The sequence below is a fragment of the Dipodomys ordii genome, unplaced genomic scaffold, assembly GCF_000151885.1.
Source record: "Dipodomys ordii isolate 6190 unplaced genomic scaffold, Dord_2.0 Scaffold14, whole genome shotgun sequence".
In the NCBI taxonomy this organism is placed as follows: domain Eukaryota; kingdom Metazoa; phylum Chordata; class Mammalia; order Rodentia; family Heteromyidae; genus Dipodomys; species Dipodomys ordii.
The window spans coordinates 10,103,538-10,126,737 of NW_012267230.1; the positions used below are offsets into that span (position 1 = coordinate 10,103,538).

The following is a 23,200-nucleotide window of genomic DNA, read 5'->3' on the forward strand; positions in this document are numbered from 1 at the left end:
GGCCCCGCGGAGCAGCCTCGGGGCCCGGCGTGTCGGGGACCCGGGCGTAAGCGGCCTGACCTTGCCTGGAGCGGAGGGGTGTGACCCGGGAGGCCCGCGACCGTGGTCTTCCCTGTGGCTTCGGGGAGCTGCCCCGCGTCCCCCTTTTCCCCCCGCGTTCGTACCGAGGGAGGTGGAACCCGATGTTTGCGCTGCTTCCCAACTATTGAGGACCTGAGGGGGGGGCGTGTGTGCACCTGTCATTTCTGCCTAGGCTGGAAGACCCTCGTGTTTCCTTTCCCCTGAGCTTCCAGTGTATAGCGATTTCCAGACACCGAAGAGCCTCAGGAACCTATTAATGGTTATTTACCAGCATGACTGCCCTGCACGCCAACGATGACCAAAGTCCCAAATAGCTCTGGTGGCAATTTCAGTGCAGGGGATGTTACAGGAGACAAGGAGAGGCAGCTTGATTTTTTGTTGGGGGGGGGGGGGAAGGGGTCCGTCATGGGGCTTAAACTCTGGGCCTGGACTTTGTCCCTGAACTCTTCAGCTCAAGGCGAGCCCATCTACCACTTAGCCACGATGCCACTTCCAACAGCTTGATTTTTAAAAGTGCTTCCTAAGTGCCCTGCAGGGACCCGAAGGCCTGGAGGTAAGACAGAAAGGCCTTCCTCAGGAAGTGACATCGGAAGCTTAGGCCAGAGAGGAAGGGGTAGGCCCTGGGACGACCCGGGGGAAGTGGATAGGGAAGGGGGAACAAGTCCAGAGTCCTGAGACTGGACTGGCTTGTCTTCCTGAAGTTAGAAAAGGAACTGAGTCAGTAGGCTGGAGTTCAGTAAGCAAGGAAGAACAAGACCTGTGTGCCCATTTTCAGGAAAGAACACAGATACAAGTTTTCTATTTCTGCTGAATTTCTGGTCTCCCCGAGCTCTAGAGAATCTCTCTCTCTCTCTCTCTCTTTTTGTTGGTCGTGGGGCTTGAACTCTGGACCCTAGGCGCCGACCCTGAGCTCTTCAGCTGAAGGCAAGTGCTCTACCACTTGAGCCACAGTGCCACTTGGTTTTCTGATGTTAATTGGAGATAAGAATCTCACGGCTTTCCTGTCCAGGCTGGCTTTGAACTGTGATCCTCATATCTCAGCCTCCTGAATAGCTAGGATTACAGACATGAGCCACTGGCACCCGGCTGAATCTCTTTTTTAAAAAACAAAAAAACAAAAAAAAACCCATCTTTTTTATGTGCAGGTAGTGGAGCTTGAACTCAAGGCCTGGGAGCTTTCCCTGAGGTTTTTTTCAGCTTTCTCTGCCACTTGAGCCACACCTCTTTCTGGCTTTTTGGTGGTTAATTGGAAATAAAAATCTTACTGATTTTGCTGTCCCTGCTGGCTTCAAACTTTGAACCTCCGATCTTAGCCTCCTGAGTAGTTAGGATTTACTGGTGTGGAGCCATCAATGTCTGGCTCTAGAGTTATCTTCTGAACTATCGGGTTATAAAAGCTCCATTGCCCCTGAAATTTCCTCTTGACCACCTACAGATTTCAGCTGATGACATTTCTCAGCTTATTGAGCACAATTTGTGGCTCCTGTTGTCAAAGAGGTGTCAGAGGGTTGGGGATTGGAGTGGAAGGAGCAGTTTGTCATTGAGCATTAGCCATGTGCCAGATGCTAAACTCAGCAAGTTTCTCAGTCTCTGGCACTGCTGATCTTTTGGGGCAGATAATTGTGTGTTGTAGAGGGCTGCCTATGCCTTCTCTCGTGCTCCGTGGCTGTGCCCACTGGATGTGAATAGCACACACTCCAGATGTGGCACCCTGAAATGTCTCCAGACACTGCTTGGCAGCTCCTGGCAGACAAAAGTGCCTGCTTGGGAACTGTGTTTCCATCAATGAATTTGCTCATTTAACATCTACATAAGAGCCTCGTAAGGATGTCATTTAAAACTTATAGTTCTGGGGCTGGGAAGGTCGCTCAGTGGTAGAGCGCTTGCCTTGCATGCATGAGGCCCTGGGTTCGATTCCTCAGCACCACATAAGAAAAAAGCTGGAAGTGGCGCAGTGGCTCAAGTGGTAGAGCGCTAGCCTTGAGCTGAAGAGCTGAGGGGCAGCGCCCAGAGTTCAGGCCCACGACCGGACCCCCCCAAAAAAGCTTATAGTTCCTAAAAATGGCTGGATACACCATAATTCTTCCCACCCTATAGATGAAGCAGACAAGGCTTGGTCATCTTGCAAAACCTGCCCCAAATCATACCCACCTATTAAGTGACACAGTTGTTGGACTTTGAATTCATTATCAGGACCTACACTCCTTTTCTCCCCCGCCCCCCCCCCCATTTTGATCAGTCCTAGGGCTTGAACTCAGGGCCTGGGCACTGTCCCTGAGCTTCTTTTTGCTCAAAGCTAGTGCTCTACCACTAGAGCCACAGCACCACTTCCAGCCTTCCCCCCACTCCACCCTGTGGTACGGAGGAATTGAGCCCAGGGCATCCAAGTCAAGCACTCTCCCACTTAGCCCCATTCCCAGCCCCAGGACCTACACTCTTAACCTTGCTCTTTATCACTGTTCTCCACAAGAAAGATATACAATGTATTTTCCAGGTAGAATATTGCAAGTTGGCATTTAGGTTCAAATTAAGACGGAAGGTCCTCTCCTGCAAGAAAGAGGATTTTATTTACATTTATTTGCCCAGCTGTCGAAATAATGTTTAACACTTTATCAGAGACAATTTAGTTTGACGTAGTAGATAGGAGAGTCCTTGAGACTTCAGGAAGAAGGGATAAATCCGGTTTCTACAGTTGGCAGAACAAGGTCCTTACCCACTTCTGGTGATGAGAATGAGGCTGTGAATGCTGTTTGTTTACTCATTGTCTTTTTATGCTGCTGCTGGCAGATAGGACAGTCTTTTTTTATTAGCCTCGCATTAATATTTTTGGTCCTTTTGGATAGAATGGTGTCAAGATACTACTTTATTGTTGAACAACTGGCACTAACATTTCTACCCTTTATTTTAACATCTTTAAAGCTGGCTGCCAGAGGCACATGCCTGTAATCCTATCTACTTGGGAGGCTACGATTCAAGGCTAGCCCAGGTAGAAAACTTGTTGCGACCTTGTTACATCATTGTGACCACGGAATGTCTACATTGGTATTTCTCTTTATCTCTGAGGAAGGTGGCACTTTAAGAGGGTTGTGTGCTACCTGCTGCAGCCTCAGTACCTGTGCTCAGCACACTACAAGTTGCCTAGTGAATGGTTTTGTTTTTGTGCCGATGGTGGGGTTTGAACTCAGAACTAGGCTGTCCTTTAGCCTCTCTGCTCAAGGCTGGTGCTCTACCACTTGAGCCACAGTTCCATTTCTAGCTTTTTGCTAGTAAATTGGAGATTAATTCCTGATTTATTGAGATATTTAATCGGATTTGTCTTCCTGGGATAGCTTTGAATTATCTTCAGATATCAGCCTCCTGGGTAGCTAGAATTACAGGCCAGCTAGGGAGTCTTCAACTAAGACTTTCCAATGATTGATGGGGTTTTCAGTTGCATGGACTGAGCAGTTCACTGCTCAGTTCACCGAGCAGTTTCAATGATTGAGTAGATTTGCTATTTTTAGCACTTGCTATTTTTTAGTACTTTGCCTGTTTGAAGATTTTGTATAAATGTGGTCATAGTTTTAGAATTTCTTTTTGCCTTGGACTGTTTGTTTTTCTTTATTCTTATTTTAGTACTAGGGTTTGAACTCAGGGCCTTGTGCTTGCTAGGCAGGTGCTCTACTACTTGAACCACACCTCTAGACCCAAATGCAACCATTTTATATGTACTCTATAGTTCCTCCCCCCCTCCTCGTTTCCTTTGGAACTTGTCCAAGTTATGGTATGTGTAAGGAAGCTTTTGTTATCTCTTTGGGAATAATGTTGAACTTAGAAGAATAAGGAAGCCTTTGTTTATCCTTTGGGTTGATGAGTCATGCCCGAGCCTGTGTGTACTATGAACATGGTGTCTCTTCTGATCCTTATGCTTCTGTTTGTGTGTGTGTGTCTGTGTGTGTGTGTGTGTGCATGTGTGCATGCATACATGTGCATGCATGCTCCAGCCAGCCAGTCCTGGTTCTTGAACTCTGGGACTGGGTGCTGTCCCTGACCTTTTTGTGCTCAAGGCTAGAGCACTGTCACTTAAGCTGTTGTTCAACTTTTTGGTAATTTGGTGGAGCTAAGAGTCTTATAGACTTTCTTGCCTGAGGTGGCTTCAAACTGCAATCCACAGATCTCAGCCTCCTGACTAGCTGGGGAGACGTGAGCCACCAGCACCTGACTCATGTCTATATTTTAAGGTGTCTCCCTTAGATGACTTACACCTAGGCCTGGCAGTCTCTTCCTCTCAGTGTACATGTTTTGTTCCCTTACAGTTCATGTGGTTTAAGTATTGCCACTTGTTTTTCCACTGGCACCTTCTAGGTTTTGATCTTTTTTTGTAAGTGGAGGCGGGGGTTGGGAGGGGTGGGGAGAGGGACAGTCGTGGTGCCTGAACTCTGGGCCTGGGCACTGTCCCTGAGCTCTTCAGCTCAAGGTGAGTGCTATACTACTTGAGCCACAGCACCACTTCTGGATTTTTCTGCTTATGTGATGGTGAGGACTCAAACCCAGGGCCTCATGTATGCAAGGCAAGCGCTCTACCACTGAGCCACCTTCCCAGCTGTGGTTTTGATCTTTTCTTGGTTCTCTTTGCCTTCTTTTGGGTTAGTCTAGTATTTTTAGAGTTCCATTTTTATGTCCTTTGTCTCCATGCTAAGCTGCTCTAAGGGCTTCGTGCTGGGGAGTGCATTTATGGGAAGAGCTCAGGGTATTTGTCAGATTCATTTTAACTTGGTGGGTCACTGCCCTCGCCCAGACCTGTTTCAGTGGGAAAGTTGCAGCTACTCTGTTGCTTCTGGCTTCTGTTTGTTCAGCACCTCAGGTGTTCTGGAAGCCTGCTTTCTAGTTAAGTAGGTGACTGCTGTTACTCAGCTTCCTTGCCCTGTGGATTTGATGTGAGAAGAAAGGTGTATTGTTGCTGAGCTGTTACTTTGGTCTGAGTGCCCTGGGTAAGGTAACTGGAGTTGACTGGTTTCCACTGTTCTTCTAGTCTTTATCAGTCACCTCGGAAGTGTTCATGTCTATATTAGCCTGGCTATTAGTCTACCTACTAAACTTCTGCTCCCCAAAGTTGCGTCCACCAGAGCATCTCTCTTAGAAATCTCACTAATGTGGCCTCAGTGCTCCTTCCCCATACTCTGTGTACAAGAGTTGGTGACCCTCATGGCTTGGAGATGAGTGTGTCCTGTCGGGGCAAAGCAGTGAGGATGGGGCCTTGGGTGTGGGAGGTAAAACTGGAGTTGACTGGTTTCCACTGTTCTTCTAGTCTTTATCAGTCACCTCGGAAGTGTTCATGTCTATATTAGCCTGGCTAATGGCACCTTAGCATAGTATATTACTTTTTCAGGTGCTTTGTACATACCAGGCAAAGATTTTTACCACTTGAGCCATACCTGTAGTCCTTCTTGCTTTAGTTATTTTTCTAGTAATTATCTTCAAATAATTATTCTTAGATTAGTGCCTAGGTTAACCTGGACTGCAATCCTCCTGTTTTTGCTTCCCACACAGCTGGGATGACAGGCTACATATACATCACTGTGCACAGCTGTTGGTTGAGATGGAGGTCTCATAAACTGTTTGCTGGCCTCAAACTACGGTCTTTCTGATCTCTACCTCCTGAGTGACTGCATTAATGAACATGACCTTCATTTTCCTTTCACACAAAGTGTTGTTGGATTGTTGTGTTAGAAGATTAAAAATTATCATTGTTAGAAGATTAAAGTTGTTATATTTGCTTTTTTTTAGTCGAGCAAAAGATGTGATAATACCAGCAAAGCCACCTGTCAGCTTTTTCTCCTCGAGGTCTCCGGTCCTTGACCTCTTCCAGGGGCAGCTGGACTATGCAGAGCATGTTCGCCACAACTCAGAGGTGGTACTGCTGTTCTTCTATGCCCCGTGGTGTGGCCAGTCAATCGCCGCCAGGGCAGAAATCGAGCATGCAGCAAGCCAGCTTTCAGACCAGGTAACACTTTCTGCCCAAGAAACTCATGATGGTGAAGCCTGGGTGTAGGGGAAGATTGCCCATACAGACATCATGACTACCTGTCAGTTTTGCCAAAGTGAACTCTAGGAGTGGTTTGTGACTGGTAAAGCCTTTTGGAAAGAAACAGGGATTCTAGCTGTGATGTTATAATCAGAGTCAAGAGTGAGAGAAATTTCTACATTTACAGATGTGGGCCAGTGCTCATCCTATGATGCCAGTCTGATTTCAGTGCTGCAGGAAATAGGGAGAGTGAAAATATAAGTTCTTACATAGCCATTGATATTTACTAATTAGGGGCATTATATATAAGGGTATGTATGAGAAGACTACATTGTAACAAGACTGACCTTTTTACTACATGGTCCAGAATAATATTCAACAGATGTGTAATGAATGCCACCTTGGACTAGGAGTGATGATAGATAAAATGAATCCCTTGAGCAAGGTGCTACTGGCTCACGCCTATAATCCTAGCTATTCAGGAGACTGAAATCTGAAGATCACAGTTCAAAGCCTGCCAAGGCAGGAAAGTCCATGAAACTCTTTATCTCCACTAAAAACAAAACAAAACAAAAAAAATAGCTCAGGACAGTGCCTAGGTCCTAAGTTCAAGCCCCAGGACCAGCACCAAAACTAAAAAACACAACACAACACACCACACCCTTGTTATGCAGTAAATCCCAGTTACCCTTTAGAAAACGACTATTTGAAGATGGCCCTTTTTCATCATAGGTGATGCAATTTCCCCACACATGCAATTTCAGAATCATCTAGTGCGCTGACTATAACAAAGAAGTGGTGGGGATAAGGATGTATACAGATGCACAGGAAAAGCGAGTCCTTTTACCTCTGTGCAGAGCCATGGACAGGGACAGTTAGCCATGCAAACTGATGACGTTTCCCAGGCTCCCTGCTGGCTCTGGGCCAGACAAAGCCCTTGTTCTCTGCCCTGTTCACACAAGAGGATTCAGGGAACACAGCCCCTGTGCCTTGTGTTCCTGTGTAAGCAAGAAGGAGGGTCTGGGTCTGGGTCTGGGTCATGACATGGGTTCCCCCCAGCACTTGTGTCTGGCAGGCATTTAGAACTGCTATAAGGGGATAGGGATGGCTGTTCCCTGTCCTGAGCAGCCTTGAGTTTTGCAAGACATCTGCCAGTGCCCTGCCTTACACGTGCCCTGTGGCTTCCCCCAACCATTACAGAAGACACCACAGAGTTGTCAGAGGTCCTGCTGAGATACACAGATCTGAGGATCTCTGCTACACTCTGACTTGTAGAAGTTTGTGTGGAACTCTCAGTTATTTTTTTCTTAGAAACAAGAAGTGTTGTAAATGGTGCCAGCCCAGCCCAGCAAAGCTGCCTTAACCATTACAACCCCCAAAGTATACCAAATACTTGTGCAGTGCAGCCCTGCATTCTTTACTACATCAGCCCTTCCATTGTGGACTCAGCACCAGGAGGCTGACAGCAGTATGCAAGCAGAGTATCATCTTCTGCAGTCAGTTCCCAGTTGTTTTTTTTTGTCGGTCATGGAGCTTGAACTCTGGGCTTGGGCGCTGTCCCTCAGTTCTTCAGGTCAAGGCGAGCGCTCTACCACTTGAGCTACAGCGCCACTTCCGGTTTTCTGGTGGTTTATTGGAGATAGGAGTCTCACGGTCTCTCCTGCCCGGGCTGGCTTTGAACCACGATCCTCAGATCTCAGCCTCCTGAGTAGCTAGGATTACAGGCGTGAGCCACCAGCGCCTGGCCCTGTTCCCAGTTTTTTGAGTGAGTGTGGAGAGAATAGGCCCTGACTCCCTGTAGGGAAGGGGGAATGTAAGGTGTATACTACATAAGCTTGCTGTCACTCTAAGTGGTGACACGAATGGGAACAGATGCTGCTCCTGTTCCCAACAGCTCTGGAAGCTGCTGCCATTTGTAGTCTAGGCTTTCTAAAGTAGAGACTTGGGTGCTGGCATGTTGTTAAAGGTCCCATAGCAACAGGCAGTGTGGCTCTTTAAAAACCGTTTTCTCAGTTCATTCCAAATTAAGAGCATATTGTTCCATGTGCTCACTAGGGAAAAGCACTAGATTTATTTTTAGAACATTTTGCTTAGTAAAATTAGCAAGGTAGTTTGCCTTGTTTTTGAGAAAAAAGGAAATTTCACCCATAAGTAAATATGTTGCTTTTCCTGTCTTAGAACTAGACTCTAAGAGTAATTCTGTTCTAAACATTTGCCACTAAGTTTTGAACAACTGTGGGTTTTTTTGGGTGTTGTTTGTTTTTGGTATAGGACCTAGGGCTTGAATTCAGGGCATGGGCATTGTCCTTGGGGTCTTGTGTTCAAGACTAGTGCTCTACTACTTGAGCCCACATCGCCACTTGCAGTTTTTTTGTTGCTGGTTAATTGGAGATAAGAGTCCCATGGACTTTCCTGCCTGGGCTAGCTTAGAACCATGATCCTCAGATCCTCAGCCTCCTGAGGAGCTAGGATCACAGGTGTGAGCCACTGGCACCCAGCTAACAATGGTGTTTTGTGCTAGGTGGTGTAAAACATTTGAAGGTGGCTTTTTGTATGTATTCTATCCTTGAGATTTTTGAATTACAAGCTATGAAAAATTTCAGACATGCAGCAAAGATTTAAGAATTTTACCTTTACTTCCCATGTAAATTCTGCTAGCATTTTGTGTATGAGTTTGTCATGTATTTATCATCTTACCTCTATCTGGGTTGTTGGTAGAGACATTTTTTTTCCCCTTGGTAACCCTGGGTTTAAACTCAGATTCTCAAATTTGCTTGCAAAACAAACCTGAAAAGTCTACTACTTGAACCATTCTTGAGCCCTTAGAGACTTTTTCCCCCTGCTGCCTGGCTCTCAGGACATGTATCTCTCTGCCTGGATACAATTTGATGGTCACTTCAGGAAAAGAGGGTGCTATTGGTATCTAGCGGGTAAAGGCCAGGAAAATTGTTAAACAACCTGCATCCTCAACCACTCTCATAATGAGAGCAAATGAAACCCTAACACTTTTCTCAGCCCAGGGTGACAATAGTACTCCAAGCCATCAAACCGTCTTAGTTATGGATGAATTTCAAAGTGAATTGCAGATATCAGGACACAGCTTTGGCATCTGTTTATAAGGTGCATTTAATCCATGTTTTTACTTTTTTTTTTTTTTCCCCTAGAGCTGGGGAACAAACCCAAGTCCTTGTCCATGCAAGGCAAGCACTGTACTATTGAGCTACATCCCCATCCCTTTTATTGTTCACGATGAACTAACTTTTTGTTTTGTTGGGGTTTTTGTTGAGGTGGAGCTTGAACTCAGGGCCTGGGATCTGTCTCTGAGCTCTTTTGCTAAAGGCTAGCACTCTACCACTTTGAGTCATAGCGCCACTTCCTGAACTAACTTTTAGAGTAAGGCTTAAGCCATTAGTTACCTCATTAGCTTTAAAGTAATCATTTAGGGCTGGGATGTAGCTCAGTGGCAAAGCGCTTGCCTAGCAAGCGCAACGTCCTGGGTTCGATCCCCAGTACCAAAAAAGAAAAGACAAAAAAAAATACAGTTAAAGTAATCATTTATTTCTATGGCATTCAGAATGTTTTATTGGCAGTAACATTTCATATTTTATTTTCAGACACTCAGTTTGACAATCAAAAGACCTCTACCCCCAATACAGGGAATCAAACCCAGGTTTTCACTCATGCTGGGCAAGCACTGTATTACTGAGCTACATCCCTAGCCTGGGGCATTTCCCATGTCTTTTTTCTTTTCTTTTTGTGTCAGTATTGGGGCTTGATCTCAGGGCCTAGGCTCTGGGTTTAGCTTTTTCACTCCAGTCTGATACTCTGCCACTTGAGCCACAGCTCCACTTCTGACTTTCTGGTGGTTAATTTGAGATAAACTTCTCACAGACGTTCCTGCCTGGGCTAGCTTCAAATTCTCAAATCTTAGCCTCCTAAGTAGCCAGGAGTATAGGTGTGAGGCAGTGGTTCCCTGCTCCTTTCCTTCTGACTATGTATGCTGAAGACAAACTCCTTGGTACTCATTCACTTCAAGTCATTTCCTCTTGGGCCAGACTCCAAGTTCTAGCTGACACTGGAGACGAGTCTGTCTTTTTTATTTTAGTGGCAGATGCTTGAAACAGATTTTTAAAAATATACTTTCTGTTTCATTGAGAGGACTAGTTCCATTTTTATCCTTTCATCTTTCAGTCTGGTAACTGTTGGGTTGTTCTTCATGGTTATTTGAAACCTTACTTGGCTCTGCAGGTGTTGTTTGTGGCAGTTAACTGTTGGTGGAACCAGGGAAAATGCAGAAAGCAGAAGCACTTCTTCTACTTTCCTGTCATCCATCTGTATCACCGCAGGTAAGAGCTACCCTGGGCCTTCCAGCTTCACCTCCTGTTATCCTCATGAGAAAGTACTAGTGGTGCACTGTGGGAGACACAAATAGGTAAATTAATAAATAACTCCAAAACAGTCACATCCATATGTAATCACTGTGGTTTGCTTTATTTTCTCCTTTGAATATGCATTATCTATGCCCTTTCTATTTATTTATTTATTTTATTTATTTATTTATTATTTTTGTCAGTTGTGGGAATTGAACTCTTCCTGGGCACTGTCCCTGTGCTCTTTTGCTCAATGCTAGTGCTCTACCACTTTGAGCCACAGTGCCACTTCCTGTTTTTTGAGTGGAAATAAGAGTCTCATGGGGACTATTCTGTCCTGGCTGGCTGGGAGCTGTGATCCTCAGATCTCAGCTTCCTGAGTAGCTAGGATTACAGGCATGAGCTACTTACTCCTGGCTTCTATGCCCTTGTTATAAAGATGGGACCAAATAATAATCTTATTTCCTAAACTGCTTTGTCTCACTTTTTACATCATTATGTATATTACAGAATTGGTTTCAAATACACAATTACTACATTGTATGGCTTGCAAAGCAAGCTACCAGATACTTTTCTGTTCTTTTCTTTTAGGCGGTACTGACGTTTGAACTTAGGACCTTGCACTTACTAAGCAGGTGCTTTTTTTTTTTTTTTTTGCCTGTCATGGGGGCTGAACTCTGGGCCTGGGCGCTGTCCCTCAGCTCTTCAGCTCAAGGCTAGCGCTCTACCACTTGAGCCACAGCACCACTTCCAGCTTTTTTCTTTTTGCTTATGTGGGCGCTGAGGAATCGAACCCAGGGCTTCATGCATGCAAGGCAAGCACTCTACCACTGAGCCATCGTCCCAGCCCAAGCAGGTGCTTTTTTAAGCCACAGCCCCCAGCCCTTTTTGGTATAGTTGCTTTTTGAATTAGTGTCTCACATTTATGTCTAAGCTGACCTGAACTGTAATCTTCCCTCCTGTTTACACTTCCATATAGCTGTGATAACAAGTGTGTGCCACTGTGCCTAGCTTTTTATTGGTTTAAGAGGGTCTCATTAATTTTTTGCCTGGGCTGGCTGGAAATTTGATCCTTCAGATCCATTTCCTAAGTATTTAGGATTTCAGGTATAAGCAATTGCATCAAGTTATGACTTTTTTCTTGAAATTATAATTTGTTAGTGGTTGATGGGATTGGTAGTGATAATGTGGTTTTTAAGCTGAGCTAATTTGTGGCCTTAACTCTTGAGTTCCAGCTATGCATGTGGAATGCTGGTTTATTTTTCTTACACTGTTTCTTTGCTATCATTCTGCAATGCACAATGGAGAATTGTGTTTGTCTTGTGTATCCTTATAACCAAGGAAGAATAAAATTCTTTACTGTGCTCTGGCTGTTGTTGCTATTAACCATAAACTTTCTGTGTAGAGGAAGGAATGTTACAGACTTGCTGGATTTTATACCCCTTCCCTTTAGTTCATTTGGCCGTGTTTTGAAGATGGAGACAGCCAGGCCCTGTTTTGGATTAGTTTGGGAGGCTATTGAGAGCCAGGTGAGAAGCTGACTAGATTAGAGGACAACTGAATGGTAGTTGTATCACTGAGCAGTACTGGATCATCAGCTCCCCAACCCCCGCAAGCCTTAAGGAAGAGGAAGACTTTTTTTCTGTTGCAATAATATATATATATATATATATATATATATATGTCTCTCTCTCTCTCTCTCTCTCTATATATATATACACACAAACATATATATGTACTTGAGATAATATTAAACAGCTACTTCTTTTCTTTTCTTTTTTTTTCAAAATTTTTATTGTAATTAAGTGCTTACATAATTTCCCAAATTTCACAGTATTGTGGGATAGTGATGCTTAGTTAAAGTCATAGACACCTTCTAACTTTCATGGAGCAAATTGTCTATCATGGTCTATAACATTTATGAATTCTATGAGCTTTGCAATAGTTATTTCTTCCACATTGGGTGATGTGTACATTTCTTTTGTTTTGCATAGTGTCAGCTGTTCCCTCTTTCCCACTTGTTCCCTTCCTCCCATCGCTGCCATTGAGTTGCTTAGTTCATTTTGGTCAATGTCTAGTGCAGTTGATGGGTTGTATGTTTTCCGATTCCCTCTGGTTCTAAACAGCTACTTCTGAGTAGGCTGGGGGTTCACTGCCCACCTTGTTCTTTACTGCAGAGTGACATGAAGAAAGAATCTATCTACTCAAATTGTGTCTTACATTCTTGGAGTCCCTGAGCCTGGGCTTAGTACCAGGGCCATGCTTTTTGGTTTTATAAACATTTTGTGGGAATTGATTACTTTCAGAGAGTTAGAATGGATTTAATTTGCAGTTGAACTAAACGCATAGAAGGCTAACAGCTGCTGGGACCTCCTTGTATCTAAAGTAGAGATTCTTTCTGTTTTCTTGCTTTTCAAGACAAGGTTGTGTCTTGTTGGTTCTTAATTACACCTGCAGTCACTTCTAAGCAGCAGCTGTTTACCTGTGAACCCATCAGATACTAAAGTGGGACATTTTCATTCTGTGCTATTCATGATTTTAGTTCTTCATTGCAGTTTGTGCTCATTATAATTATTTTTTACTTCTTTTCTTTTGGCACTAGTTTTGGACCAATTGAATACAAAGGCCCCATGAGTGCTGTTTACATTGAGAAGTTTATCCGCCGGGTGATGAAGCCCCTTTTGTACATCCCATCTCAATTGGAGCTACTAGATTTTCTCTCAAACTATGAGGTACCATTTCTAACATCTCCTGTCTGTTTTCAAGACCTTTTATTTCTATACTGCATTGTTTGTATCAAAAGTGGCTTTTTTCCAGTATTGTACAATAATTGTAATTGTACAAAGTGGTATGTTTCATTATGACATTTTCATACTAATTGAAAAATATCTTTATGCTGGATACCAGTGGCTCATGCTTGTAATCCTGACTACTCATGAGGCTGAAATCTGAGGATTACAGTTTGAATCCAGTGTGGACAGGAAAGTCTGGGAGACTCTTATCTCCACTTACCTACCAAAAAGCTGGAGGTGGAGCTGTGGCTTAAGTGATAGAATACCAACCTTGAGTAAAAAAGCTAATGGATATCCCTTAGGCTCTGAGATCAAGCACCAGGACTGGCATAAAACAACAGCAGCAACAACAACAAAAACACTAAAAATGTACCTTTAGAGTTGCAGCAATAATAAGCCCAAATTATAGATAAGATCCCTAGTTCAATGCATTCAGATGCTGATCTTGGATGGTTTGGCCACATGAAATTAAAAGACTAGAAAACAGCAAAATCTTATTTGTGGTTTGCTTGACAATTTTTAGCAAACTTACACCTTGTTTCAGTTCACTGCAGTATATGAAAATTATCTTGTAAATTACACACAGCTGCAAGTATCTGTGACCTACCTTTACTTTGTTTTGCTTTGTTTTGTGTGTGTGTGTGTGTGTGTTTTGGTTGGTCATGGGGCTGAACTCTTGGCCTTGGCTCTGTCCCTGAGCTCTTCCGCTCATGGCTAACACTCTACTACTTGAGCTACAGCACCACTTCCTGCTTTTTCTGCTTATGTGATGCTGAGGAATTGCACCAGGGCCTCATATATGCAAGGCAAGCACTCTACCACTGAGCCACCTTCCCAGCTCCTGTACCTGGTTTTCTTGTTTTGTTTTGTTTTTTTGTTGGTTGTGGGCCTTGAATTCTGGGCCCGGGCACTGTCCTTCAGCTCTTCAGGTCAAGGTGAGCACTCTACCACTTGAGCCACAATGCTACTTCTGGTTTTCTGGTGGTTAATTGGAGATAAGAGTCGCACAGACTTTCCTGCTCAGGCTGGTTTTTAACTACAATCTCAGCCTCCTGAGTAGCTAGAAGTACAGCTGTGAGCCACTGGTGCCTGGCTGTGGCTTTTCTTGTTGTAGCTGGTCTTTTCTAAAAACTTGGTATTTCTTTTCTGTTTTATTTATAAATTATTTGATGGTGCTGGGTTTTGAAGGGTTTTGAGGGTAGGGCCTCATGCTTGCTAGACTGCTTCTGAACTACCTCAGCCATACCCTCGGCCCCTTTCTGTTTTGTTGAGTGTGTGCTGCTTCAAAGTCTTACAGCCTGTTTCCTAACTTTGGTAACATGGCTTCTTTCCTGCCTCCCCATCACCCAGCATAAATTGGCACCCAGCTGGAATTCCCACTTCTATAAGGAATTGTTTGTAATAAAACTGATAAAAAAGTGTTCTTTTGGTGTTGGGCACTAGTGGTTCATGCCTGTAATCTTAGTTACTCAAGAGGCTGAGATCTCATGGTTCAAAGCCAGCCTAGGCAAGAAAGTTCATGAAACTTTTATCTCCAGTTAATCAGCAAAAAAAGCCAGAAGTAGAGGTGTGACTCAACAGGTAGAGTACCATCCTTGAGCCAAAAAACAAGTGAGAGTGAGAGGCCTTGAGTTCAAGCTCCAGCACCAGCATCAAAAGAAGAAAAAAGAAAAAAAAGGAAAGTTCATATTCAAGCTGGCAACTTCTGAAATCCTAGTTACTCAGGAGACTTGAGATCTGAGAATCTTTGTTTAGAGCCAGACTGGGCAAAAAAAGTACTTGGGGCTCCATCTCCAAATCAGAAAAATGCAGGACTGGAAGGTTTTTTGTTTGTTTTTTCAGTTATGGAGCTTAAACGAGGGTCTGGGTGCTGTTCCTGAGCTCCTTTGCTCAAAGCTAGTGCTCGACCACCTTGAGCCACAGCACTACTTTCAGTTTTCTAGTGGTTAGATTTAAGAGTCTCATGGATTTTCCTGCAAGGGCTGGCTTTGAACCATCATCCTCAGATCTCAACCTCCTGAGTAGCTAAGAATACAGGTGTAAGAATTGAAACTTCAGAATCTAGCTAGAGGTTAAAGTTTCAAATATTTAATTATTTTCTGAACATTTGAATCTTCTTCCATGATAGAAAAGTTTGGAAGGTGTTGGCCTTCATTTATCTTAGGTATTATGTGAGTGATGTTTTTTTTATTCTTTTAAAGCACGTAACCAAAGTTTCTGATTTGTACCTCAACCCTCAAAATGGTAATGGTATTAGTATTTAAAACTTTTATTTGTACCTGGCACTGTTGGCTCATGCCTGTAATCCTAGCTTCTCAGGAGGTCGAGATCTGAGGATTGTGGTTCAAAGCCAGACTGGGCAGGAAAGTCTGTGAGACTCTTTATCTCCAACAAACCACCAAAAAACCAGAAGTAGCACTGTGACTCAAGTGGTAGAGCACTTTCCTTGAGCTGAAGGGCTGAGGGACAGCACCCAGGCCCAGAGTTCAAGCCTTACAACTCAGAGAAAAAACAAAACAAGTTTTATTTTGTAAAATATTTTATAAATCTTTTTGTGAACTTATACAATTTACCTACTTCAGAACAGCTGGTTAATGTTTGTTCATTCATCCATCTGTTAATTCATTTGTTTATTTTTGGCCAGTCATAGGGCTTGAACTCAGGGCCTGGGTGCTGTCCCTTAGCTTCTCCACTCAAGGCTAATGCTCTACTATGTGAACCACTCTTCCATTTCTGGCTTTTTGCTGGTTAATTGTTGATAAGAATGTCTCAGGGGATTTGTCTGCATAAGTTGGCTTTGATCTGTGATGCTTAGATCTTAGCCTCTTAGCCAAGCTTATAGCCACCAGCTCCTAGACATTCATTTATTCTTAAAGTCTTGTGAAGTGTTTTAAATTTAAGTAGGATTGAAAAAGGCTTGGGATTGTTTTTGTTTTTGAGGGAGTGAGAGTTAGGTTAATTGCCAGGTGAGAGAAAAATCTAGGTTTTGGAGAAAACTTAGAATGCTTACCTCCCAGTATTACAATATTGGCTTGTCAATATATGATTTACATAATTTACATGTGAATCTCCACCTGAACGTTGAGCTGAGAGCTACCTCTGTGAGTGCATAGCTTTACAGCACAAACAGTCAAAACAGTTTTATATTTTCTAGGTGTGAGTGTTAACATTTGAAATAGAGTATTTCAGGTAGCATTGAGTAGAAGCACATGGAGAAGGGCGTGTGCCATCTGCTGGATGTGGTTGGTACTACTTGCAGGTGATTTTCACCTGCTCATTAAAATGGCGCTAAATACACCACACCACAAAGTGGCATGAACATATCAGCTGGGTCAGGTTATGCTCTGCCACTCACTAGGTCTTGCTGCTTAAAAAAATTTTTTTTTCTTTGGGGGCTGGTGGTGGCAGTTTGAATTCAGAGCCTGGGCTTTCTCCCTGAGCTCCTTTGCTTGGCTTGTACTCTACCACTTGAGCCATAGCTCTACTTTCAGCTCTTTTGGTGGTTAATTGGAGACAAGAGCCTCATGGATTTTCCTGCTCAGGCTAGTTTAATGCTGCGATCCTCAGATCTCAGCCTCCTGAGTTGCTAGGATTATTGGCGGGAGCCACGAGCACCTGGCTGGGTCTTGAAGGAGGAGCTTTGTGTTAGTTACTTTTTTACTTTTTTTGGTCAGTTATTGGGCTTGAACTCTGGGCCTGGATGCTGTCCCTGTGCTCTTCAGCTCCAGGTGAGCGCTCTACCACTTGAGCCACAGCGCCACTTTCAACTTTTTTACTTTTTTGTCCCTGTTGTAAATTGTTTGCTGTTCTGTGTCAGGCACCTTCTGATGTGGAAGTATATTTATGAACAAGAGAGTCTCTTTCATAGAGTTATAGCATGGACATAGACAACAAACAGGAAAACATTTTTTAATAGGTGCTAGAACTCAAAATCATGCCCTTTGCTCATGCAAGCTGCACCCCAGGCAAGTAGCCCTTAGAATGTATTTAACCTATTATATATAGCAGGTATTTCACATTTACATATCCTCTAATTATCATATGTAGTCATTGAATTTGTATTCCTCATTTGTTTGGTAATGAAAGGTGAATATAATTTTGTGTGTCCTGTTGGTGAATTTCTAAGAACCAGCTTAGGTCAGGCACCAGTACTGTTCACCCCTGTAATTCTAGCTACTCAGGAGGAGGCTGAAATCTGAGGATTGTAGTTCAAAGCTAGCCTGGGCAGGAAAGTTCGTGATACTCTTATCTCCAATAAACTACCAAGAAAGCTGGAAGTGGTGCTGTGGCTCAAGTGGTAGAATGCTACTGAGCAAAAGAAGTTCAGGGACAGAGTCCAGGCCCAGAGTTCAAGTCCCAGGATTGCGGGGGAGAGGGGAGGAACCAGCATAGGCCAGGCACTGATGGTTCACACTTGTAGTCCTATCTAGGAAGGAGGCTGAGATCTAAGGATCTCAGTTTGAAGCCAGCCCAGGCAGGGAAGTCCATGAGACTCTCACCTCCAATTAATGACCAAAAAGCCAGAAGTAGAGTTGTGGTTCAAGGTGGTAGAGCATTAGCTTTGAGCATAAAAGTTCAGGGACATTACTCAGGTTATAAGTTCAAGCCCTAAGACTAGCACACACAGAAAATAACCAGCTTGAGTTGGTTTGTCTTCTTCCTTCCCTTTCTCCTTCCTTCTTCCTTTTCTTCCCTCTTTTCCTCATCCTCCTGCACTTGTTGTTGTTGTTGGTGGTGGTGGTAGTGGTCATGGGGCCTGAACTCAGCCTGGGCGCTGTCCCTGAGCTCTTCAGCTTAAGGAGAGCACTCTACCACTTGAGCCACAGCGCCACTTCTGGTTTTCTGAGTGGTTTATTGGAGATAAGAGTCTCATGGGCTTCTCCTGCTAGGGCTAGCTTTGAACCAAGATCCTCAGATCTCAGCCACCTCAGTAGCTAGTATTACAGGCATGAGCCACTGGCGCCCGGCTCCACACTTCTTTTTATAGTATTGTGGTTTTGAATTCAGGGCCACCTTGCACTATATACCTTAGCCCTCTTTGCTTTAGTTATTTTTCAGGTAAGGTTTCATTCTTTCTGTCCAAGGTTGGCTTCAAACTGTGGTTCTTCTACCTAACCTTCTGCATCGCTGAGATTATAACCAACCTTTCACCATGCCTGGCTTATTGTTTGAGTGATAGTTTCACCAATTTTTTGCCTGGACTGGCCTTGAGCTTTGATCCTCCTATCTCCTCTCTGGCCACTAGAATGACAGAGTAAGAGCCACTGTATTTGGCAAGCTTATGCCTTCTGACTCCAGACACAGTACTTTTTCCTTGGGCATTTTACAATTGAGCTTTCATAGATAGATCAGATTATCACAGAACCAAACTGGGCAGAACCCCACAGGACTCCCAAAGAGTGAGTCACAGGAGGTGGGTGATCCCTGTGGGGCCAGTTCACAGGTTAGCAAATGGCAGGCCCTCCCTGCCCAGATTAGAGCAGGGGATGGAGCAGGTAGCAATGAGTGTGAGTGTGAAAGAGCAAGAGGACACACTAAGCTGGCCAGAGAGGAGGCTTCGCCCTGGTAGTGTGGGGGCTTGATCCTAGGGGAGGCCATTCAGTAAAGCCTGGCTTCCAGCAAGGCAGAAGGTAACATAAGCTATCTCCCAGGCCTACACACAGGAATACAAATCAACAAGGGGTCTTGAGCTGAACAGTATGTATAAACTAAACCCAGGAAAAGGTGTACACAATTTGGCTATAGCTCTCCTGGAGTCATGACAACAAAGGCAGTGAGCATTCCTTCCCTTCACACCCCCTCATCTATACATAGTGAGGTTTCCAGCCACGGGCTGGAAAAGCTTGCAGCAGAGGCCGAAATCTCTGCCTGGGGCAGGAGAAAGAAGTCCAGCTTCTGGGACCACCCTTGAAACTGCTGGGGCTCCATCCCTTCTCCCTGGTGGTATCTCAAAGAGATGAAGTTCCCCCAGCTCCAGCCTTCCTCGGGCTTCCTAGAGAGGGAAGCACAGCACACTGCACTGGTCAGATGTTCTAATTCTGCAAATGTCTGTCACTGACCTGCCTGTGTCTTCTTCCTGCAGCCTGGGGTTCTGGGCTACTTTGAGTTCAGCGGCTCGCCACAACCTCCCGGCTATTTGACTTTCTTCGCCTCAGCCCTGCACTCGCTGAAGAAAGGTGAGCTGACCTGTCAGGCCTCCAGTCCTAGCGCACGCACATTTTATGTATATTCACTGTCATTATACTTCCTACTTTGCTTGATTACTGTTCTCAGTATATTCTTAGTACATAATTACATTGTGTGTAGTGTTCTATTATTAGTAGAGTTCAGTACTATTTCAATTATTTTCTCTTTAGCTTTCAGGACATATAGCTTGATCATATGGTGCCTACAAGTATATACTTGGTATTTTTTAAAATAAAAATGTATTCTAGTCATTTTTAGCCCAGTTACAGGTTTTGCACAGGGTCTTCACTAGTTACCTGCTCTGTTAGGTAACTTAGCTGAACACTTCTTGGAGGGCTATTTCTCACGTGTCAGAGTCATGACATGGCACCAGGTATGCTGCCGATTTCCTCTTGCACTCATATCTCACGGACTTAGCTGAGTCTTGTACTATTTGGATTCCCACTGTTTGCATCAGATGTCATCTTTCCATATGGATGTGTCCTGTCATGAGGCCATGCCTGCCAGCTCTGTTGGACACGTCCATGTCTTCTTCTTTGTTACCACTCTGGCCCTACACCTGCACCTGCACTGTAGTGCAGTCTACACTGCAGTGTAGACAGGCTCAGCTCTACACCCACCAATCTCTTATGCAACCTTTAGGGGCCAGCTGAAAAATGTAATTACTAATATCTTGCTGTTTAGGAACTTGTCCTCCTCCAGTCTAAATTGTTGTTACCTTCCTAGCCCTTCATAGCTTGCCTTTTCTCCAGCAGTTACTAGATGAGTTGTTGAATGTCACTCTGCTTTCGCAGACTCAGATTTCTGAGGGTGGCTTCAGTTTAGTGTTTCTCTCCAGTGTCTGGCACATAGCAGAGACACCATCAATATTTGCCCATTGAGTAACCAGATTAGTATTCTCTTAGCCAGGAGATCCACAGAGAGAATGCAACCATCTCTTTATTACTGGATACTGGATTGCTTCAGGTGTTTTTGTTTTGAATTGTAACAGCTTATTATCAACACACCAAACAATTGTACAACTGTTTTAAAATATACACTGTCAGGCTGAGAATGTGGCTTAGTGGTAGGGTGCTTGTCTAGCATACATGAAGCCCTGGGTTTGATTCCTCAGTACCTAATAAACAGAAAAAGTCAGAAGTAGCTCTGTGGTTCAATTGGTAGAATGCTAACCTTGAGCAAAAGAAGCTTAGGGACAGTACTTAGGCCCTGAGTTCAAGCCCCAGGACTGGCAGACACACACACACCTCTCTCTCTCTCTCTCAAGGTTTTATGCCTAGAGAATTTACTGTGTTTGCATTTTTATCTGGGAGTCACCAGGGAGGAAAGCAGCTTTCTGTCCACTCGAAAGACTTGGCACTCTATAGCTTCACGTGATAAGAAAACTCAGTGACCCTAAGGTAGAAACGAAAACACTTGCAACTTAAATACATTCAGAAGCAGATGTTCAAAGCCCTCTGTGGAAAATTAAGACCTTTCAAAACAGACCTTACCTTAAAATTTCTATAAAGGTTATCTAGAGATATTCAATGAGATGATGTAGCATTCAAGCCCCTGAGCTAATGGGATGTTTAGGATAGGGGAGAGTTTGGTTAGCTTATATTGTGTGCTATTTTGTTGTACTACTGTGAAACAAGTAGCTCATCCTCAAACCTGGATACAAAATAGCCGTTTTTTTCCCTTTCAGTCTTTAGACTGAGAGAGGGCAAGATTGGGATAGAATCGAGTTAAGAGGGAAAGTGCCAGGTGTGATGGCATACAGTTATGGTCCCAGTTACCCCGGAGGCTGAAGTAGGAGGATAATTGGAGCCTGGGAGTTCAAAGCCAGCTTGGGCAACATAGAGAGACCCTGTCTCAAAACAGAAAAAACACATAACCTAGGGGTAGACTCTGAGGTGCAGTTTGGGTAGCACATTTGGAGTTCCAGCATTCTCAAGGCCCTGGGTTCCACTCCCAGCACCCAGAAAATGCAAACAGAAAATGCAAAATGATCTTGCTAATTTTGACAGCTGACTGTTTGAAGACTCCCTCATAGTGTGGTCTGGTTTATCCCTACTCTATTTCTTCCCTACCCCATGATTCTACTTGATTTTATGAGGTCCTGTCTGTATACATGTTCATAGGAGCCAAGATTCATTATAATCATCCCAATTCATTCCATTGCTGTGTGTGTATACATGGCCAAGTTCCCACTTAGGCTTAATGATCCATTTTGAGAAACAAAAAGGAGAATCTGGAATGGTATTTTCCCTAATGCATGCTCTCTGAAGGATTACCTAAAATAAATCTTGCCTTGAACATGTGGGCTTTCCTTTTCTTTCTTACACTATGCAGTTCAACAGTGTTGTCTTATATTAGCAGCAGATGTGCAGTGAGAGACATGGGTGCTTTTCATTTCTTTTCTTTCTTGGTTGTGGGGCTTGAACTCTAGGCCTGGGCGCTGTCCCTCAACTCTTCAGCTTAAGGCAAGCCTCTACCACTTGAGCCACAGTGCCACTTCCAGTTTTCTGGTGGATAATTGGAGATCAGAGTTTCACGGACTTTCCTTCCCAGGCTGGCTTTGAACCATGATCCTCAAATCTCAGCCTCCCGAGTAGCTAGGATTACAGGCATGAGCCACTAGCACCAGGTTGGTGGATGCTTTTCTTACACTGGGGTTGCAGATGACAGTTTTAGGTCAAGATCCTTTTTATACTGTCTATACAAATGGGGACTTGAGGGCTGGGGATGTGGCTTAGTGGTAGAGTGCTTACCTATTATACATGAAGCCCTGGATTTGATTCCTCAGTACCACATCAACAGAAAAAGCCAGAAGTAGCGCTGTGGCTCAAGTGGTAGGGTGCTAGCCTTGAGCAAAAGAAGCTCAGGAACAGTGCCCAGGCCCTGAGTTCAAGCCCTAGGACTGGCAAAAAAAAATAAAATAAAAAACGAGGACCTGAGACACTTAACGTTCGTTTGTTGTACAGCTGATATGAAGAAGTGTTTTGGTGATCATGGTAGAAAACAGATGCCCTGCTTTGGTTGTTTATTTGTTTTGCTGGTCCTGGTGATTGAATCCACTTGTAACACTTCTAGTTACATCCCCCAGCCTAGTATAATGATTTTTTTTTTTGGTCAGTCATGGGGCTTGAACTCTGGGCTTGAGCACTGTCCCTTAGCTCACTCAAGGCTAGTGCTCTACCACTTGAGCCACAGTGCCACTTCCAGTTTTCTGGTGGTATATTAGAGATAAAAGTCTCATGGACTTTCCTGTCCAGGCTGGCTTTGAACCGTGATCCTCAGATCTCAGCCTCCTAAGTAGCTAGCATTACAGGTGTGAGACACCAGCACCTGGCTCTTTTTCTTTTTTTCTTTTTCTTTCTTTCTTTTTTTCTTTTTGGTCAGTCATGGGGCCTGAATTCTTGGCCTGGGCGCTGTCCCTCAGTTCTTCAGCTCAAGGCTAGCGTCCTACCACTTGAGCCACAGTGCCACTTCTGGTTTTTTCTGCTTATGTGGTGCTGAGGAATCGAACCCAGGGCCTCAGGCGTGCAAGGCAAGTGCTCTACCACTGAGCCAACTTCGCAGCCCCCCAGATTAATGCTTTTTTTTTGAAACTGTCATATAAATAGTCAGGACAGGGGCTTGGAAGGTGGCTCAGTGGTAGAGCACTTGCCTTGCATGCCTGAGGCCCTGGGTTCGATTCCTCAGCACCACATAAGCAAAAAGAAAAAAGCCGGAAGTGGCGCTGTGGCTCAAGTGGTAGAGCGCTAGCCTTGAGCTGAAGAGCT

General features: G+C 44.2%; 1 protein-coding gene across 2 annotated transcripts in view; it reads left to right on the forward strand.

Moving 5' to 3' along the window:
• The first annotated feature begins 19,335 nt into the window (after window positions 1-19,335).
• The window catches only part of Txndc11 (thioredoxin domain containing 11), a 30,567-nt gene continuing 26,702 nt past the window's right edge, over window positions 19,336-23,200 (forward strand). Inside the window, exon 1 of one of the 2 annotated variants that reach the window (XM_013011346.1) lies at window positions 19,336-19,423. The gene's annotated coding sequence lies outside the window, so the exon portion shown is untranslated. The remainder of the gene's footprint in view (window positions 19,424-23,200) is intronic. The other variant, XM_013011344.1, reaches the window with a different exon arrangement.